The 5,000-nt window shown below is 39.8% G+C and overlaps 1 protein-coding gene across 1 annotated transcript in view; it reads left to right on the forward strand.

The window, feature by feature from the left end:
- The window catches only part of LOC119575874 (innexin inx2-like), a 97,859-nt gene that overhangs the window by 4,698 nt on the left and 88,161 nt on the right, over positions 1-5,000 (forward strand). Inside the window, exon 2 of the mRNA XM_037923415.1 lies at positions 1,053-1,453. The gene's annotated coding sequence lies outside the window, so the exon portion shown is untranslated. The remainder of the gene's footprint in view (positions 1-1,052; positions 1,454-5,000) is intronic.

Consider the following 5,000-nt stretch of genomic DNA (forward strand, 5'->3'; position numbering starts at 1 on the left):
AGAAAGGCAATTTCACAGGAGCGCATTTTCATTACACAAACGTGACAACGGAAGTTTTTTTCTTTTTTACCTCTAATGTATATCTGTAAGAAATAACTACTTGTTGGGAAAATCACATAAAATTAATAATTAATTACGATTATCAATCGACTAAATATGATTATTTCAAAGTCATCTCGCTGGACTAGAAAAAGTGACAACGTATACGAAAGCGAAAGTAAAATATAAGCTCCTGTTTTTACTTTCAAAAATGCGATTCACTTCCCAGATATCTCGAAGGAAATTAAATAATTAATAATTTTAGATATGGTACCGCATTTTCCCAGCTAATTTTAGCTAATTAGAAGTGTAGTGCATAATCTTTATTTTCCCCGTGAGTCAAGCCGACTACAGACGAACACTGTTTCATGCGTTCGGATGCTAGGAAGACAAGGTAGATATTTTTCTTTATATATATATACATATAACACACACATATATATATATATATATATATATATATATATATATATATATATATATATATATATATATATTATAATTTTTTATTATTTTTTTGACATATTTTACAACTTTAGGGTTTTGTCGAAGGCTTCACTAATTAGGAAAATATTTTTTTCCACTGTTTTACGACCATGGAGCATTTTTTTTTATATATATAGTTGCATTTTTTTCTGCTTTTTTTTTTACTTCTTTTTTCGACATCGGGTTTTTTTTCCGAAGGCGTCACAAATTTAAAAGACCGCCAGAAGCTTTCCTCGGCTTTCGGTCATCGACCATCTTGCGTTTCACCCCAAAACGGCCGATTCCACAGAGCCGAAAGAAAGAATAGATTCGTGATTATGTCCCGTTTTGAAGAAGCTGCTTTGTAAAGAGACCATGATTATAAATGTGTGTTCGGCAGTCATGCTAGCAACACGTTTTTTTTTTCTCTCTCTCTCCAAATTTGGTATTTGTCGCGTTTTGCCCTGAAACTGTTTACACACAAACACACATTGTCTAAAAATATATTCCATGTGCTTTATATGCTAATCAAATTTGCTTTTACACAGCTCTTTAGCGGATGCTTGCCGTTAACATGCTCCTGGTTCCGCAAAAGCGATCGTGATGAATGCTTGCAAACATGCCAGCGCAGAGTAGCCACCCAAGCCGCGACACCGGATGATAAGAAAAGACAAATAAAAGGAAAACACAGATATAACATAATAATAAAAGAGAAGAGAGAATAGATAGGACTGGTATATTCCACACCCATTCTCTCTGGTGACTTAATTTTCCCCCAAGAGCTACCATAGTGATATTCGGTGACCTGGGGGGTAAAATAGACGCAATATTTTAACCTGTGATCAGGCAGAGGTCATAGCATGACCTTTGACCTCGTGTAGAGTTAAAGTGCAATTAAAGGCCACTGACCCTCTGATCAGCTGGTCCTACAATCTACATCTCCGTTGAGGTAAGTTGCAATATATATATTTTTAAATCTCTTACTTCCTTCGTTTTTATTTCCTTGTTTGTTTGTTTTTGTCTGATTTTCTCTGGTTTCCGTTGATACCATTTGTACATGCATATCGTTTTTTTTTGTTTCTTTTACTTATAAGCTATTTGCTTGTTCCTTCTTCCTTCTTTTTTTATTGCAAATATTGTTTTTTGTGTTTTTAATTAATTATTTTGCTATTACGAAAGAAGAGAGAGAGTGAGAGAGAGAGAGAGAGAGTGAGTGAGAGAGAGAGAGAGAGAGAGAGAGAGAGAGAGATAGAGAGGAGAGAGAGAGAGAGAGAGAGAGAGAGAGAGAGAGAGAGAGAGAGTGAAAGAAGGGAAATCAAGAAGGGCAAAGAGGAAGGAAAGTGAAGGATGGAGACAGGGAAGGAGAAACGAACAATGACAAGAATAAATGGAAATGAAGAGGGACGTACAGTGAAAGGAGAGAGGGAGAGGGAGTGGGAATATGAATAAAAGGGAGGGAGAGGGAAACCGAGAAGGAAATTAGAAGGAAAGGTGTAGTGAGAATTTGAGGGGAATAATAGATATAGAGACAAAGCGACACAGAAATAATAATAATAACAATAGCTACAACATGGGTCATCCCTTAAAAGAGTTAAATAAAAAAAATTGTCAAATTGAAAGCAGTACAGCACCACATCGCATTGAACCTTAATGAACAGCTGTTCGGTGAACTTGTACCTCTTCAAATCTACTTTGATGATCATGAATCACTTCATCTAATGATACAGTTTTGAAGAAATTCCCACCCCCATTTTTTTCGTTCTCTCGTGGTATCACTGTTCTTACTGTACGCAAATTTCAGCTTTTGTTTACATCACTTGGAGATCTCAGTTATAAGAGCACAGGAGGAGGACGTCTTTGGCACTCGAGTGGGTCGGTTAGGAGTCTTGCTGCCCTGAGAAGATATACTGGACCCTATGAGTTTGCTTGGGGAGGGAGATCCTGTGTTGTTCGGGAATCTCTTGTGTATTTCGAAAAGATGGACGGTGGTGATTCCTCGCGTTCCTTGTTTTTTTGCTTTATTATCTTCTTCTGTTTTGTTATACCCGGTCAATGGCCCCTGTGTTGTCTTTTTTATTACGTTTTTCTTTCTTTTTTTATATTTTTTTGTTATTCTGTTTTTGTTCCTCTGTTCTAAGCGTTTCGATACGACATTTGTATAGTTTATCCTCTTCCTAAAACTCTCTTAGCTCTAACACAAAGCAAGATTTAGTGCGAAGGTTAAACACGGTAGGTATGATCGTACCAAAGAGACGGCGTAGGTGCGAGTCGACCCTTTCCTGATTCACCTTTTCCGCGTAAATTGAGAACCTGGCCATCTGGTTGAGCGTTGCTTTATGGCGGGCCGGGAAACGCTGGTTCTGAACCGTCTTTCATCCTGGGTAATAGTTGTTTCGTTCTGGCTTGATTGGAAACAGAAAAACCACGGGCTTGTTAACTGATGCCAGATTGACCGCTGACTGCCAGTGTGTATTCACAAAAACTTTTAAGGAGAGATTGTTGTAGAACTGTCTCATTTAAATGTCATTGAGAGCAGTATTATGGTGGCAGTGATAATAATTGTGTGGTATTCTAATAGTTGCTGCAGTGCCTTCGTGTGACTTCGTACACATTTGATAAAAGAAAAACGCTTTACATCGGTGCCATTACAGTGCAAAAATTCCAAAGAGAAGAAGACCCTTGTTGTCCGCCACAGCAATCTCGAAGAAGAGCCTCTCCATTGACTGAAGGATCTCTACCTGCACCTCTACTCCTGTAATACAAGGCTTGTCTCCCTCCTCGCTTACCTTGAAGACCCAGCGGCAATAACCGACATTTTTTTTTATTCACTCCTTTTTTTTTTAGAAATTCTGTGAGTGGTTTTCGTCTTGTCATTCGGGGCAGGTTTCAACAAGTCCTGAAAATTCGATGTTGTTTTGAGTGTGAAGTCGCTCGTCAAGGTCCGCTGATTAGGATAAAAAGTACGCGAGCTTCTCTTATATATATACATAGCAAACAACAGTACCATTCTGTACCCGCTGTGAAGTGACCGGTCGGCTGTACTGTTTGGTATGACTTTGGTACTTAGTCACAGATCGGGAGAGTTGGGGGCACATTGAGTTCCTTCTGGGTTTAAAAGGTACATCATATTCAGTTCTTAGAGAAATATTATTGATGTAAATTCCTGTTGTTTGTCTTGGTGCTCCCTAGATGGTAAGGCCGGTGCCATGTTTTTGATTAAATTGTTAAAAGAATTGTGTCTGTGTTTTTGTGTGTCCTTCTTCTCCTCTTCCTATGCATCTATTTCGTTTCTGTGCACTCTTTTTCTGATTCTCTTCTCTCTCTCTCTCTCTCTCTCTCTCTCTCTCTCTCTCTCTCTCTCTCTCTCTCTCTCTCTCTCTCTCTCTCTCTCTCTCTCTCTCTCTCTCTCTCTCTCTCTCTCTGTCTCGCTCGCTCTCTTTCTTTACTCATTTCTTCTTTCTCTCTCTATCTATCTGTCTTCTTTCTCTCATTCCTTTCTCCCGAATCCCTCTCTGCCAAAACAGCTATTGTGTGTGTGCGTGCGTGCGTGAGTGAGCGAATGTGGTCACTAGGGCGCCAGTCACATAGAGTTCACTATCTTGCGCCCTGTGTGTCGGTACAGCTGCACCCTTCCACATGACTATGCATCCGTTATACAGTACACTAATAGACTCAATTAACAGCAAATACAAAAGAAGCAAATATTTCTCTCGCTCTACATCTCTTCCAACTCGAACCTTGCTCGTGTTTGTCATCCTCTTCTCGATTACCTTTTTATACTTCTCTTTCTCTCGATTCCTGTCTTCTATCTCTCTTCTCCTCTCTTCTCTCTCTCTCTCTCACTCTCTCTTCTCTCTCCTCTCTCTCTCTCTCTCTCTCTCTCTCTCTCTCTCTCTTCTCTCTCCTCTCTCTCCTCTCTTCTCTCTTCTCTCTTCTCTCTCCCATCTTCATCTCTCTCTCTCCTCTCTCTCTCTCTCTCTCTCTCTCTCTCTCTCTCTCTCTCTCTCTCTCTCTCTCTCTCTCTCTCTCTCTCTCTCTCTCTCTCTCTCTCTCTCTCTCTCTCTTTCACTTCTCGAATTTCTGGTTCGCCTTCGCCATCTTGAATATCCGAATCTTACTGAACGATGGTAGAGTAGATATTTAAATATAAATGATCTATTTGCTATCTCATGTTTTAAGGTTTCTTGGTTGTTCGTGCGTGTGTTATGAGGATAGCTTGAAGTGATTAAGGGTAAGAGATGTTTCTGTGTTGAGGAGTACAGTGTTTTGCTTTTGAGAGTTTTCAAAATGAATCACATGTGAATGAAAATGACCTGATCTTTGACCTATGGCGGGTGCTGACCCATTTCTCCGATTCGAGTGGAAGCTCTGATCAATGATAGTCAAAATAATTCACGTAATTCTGAAGACAGCGTTCGTTCTCTTCGGATGTGTTTGCGCCTAGGAGGAGAAGGAGGAGGAGGAAGAGGAGGAGGAAGAGGAGGAGGAGGAGGAGG

This window comes from Penaeus monodon, chromosome 1, assembly GCF_015228065.2.
Source record: "Penaeus monodon isolate SGIC_2016 chromosome 1, NSTDA_Pmon_1, whole genome shotgun sequence".
Taxonomy (NCBI): Eukaryota; Metazoa; Arthropoda; class Malacostraca; order Decapoda; family Penaeidae; genus Penaeus; species Penaeus monodon.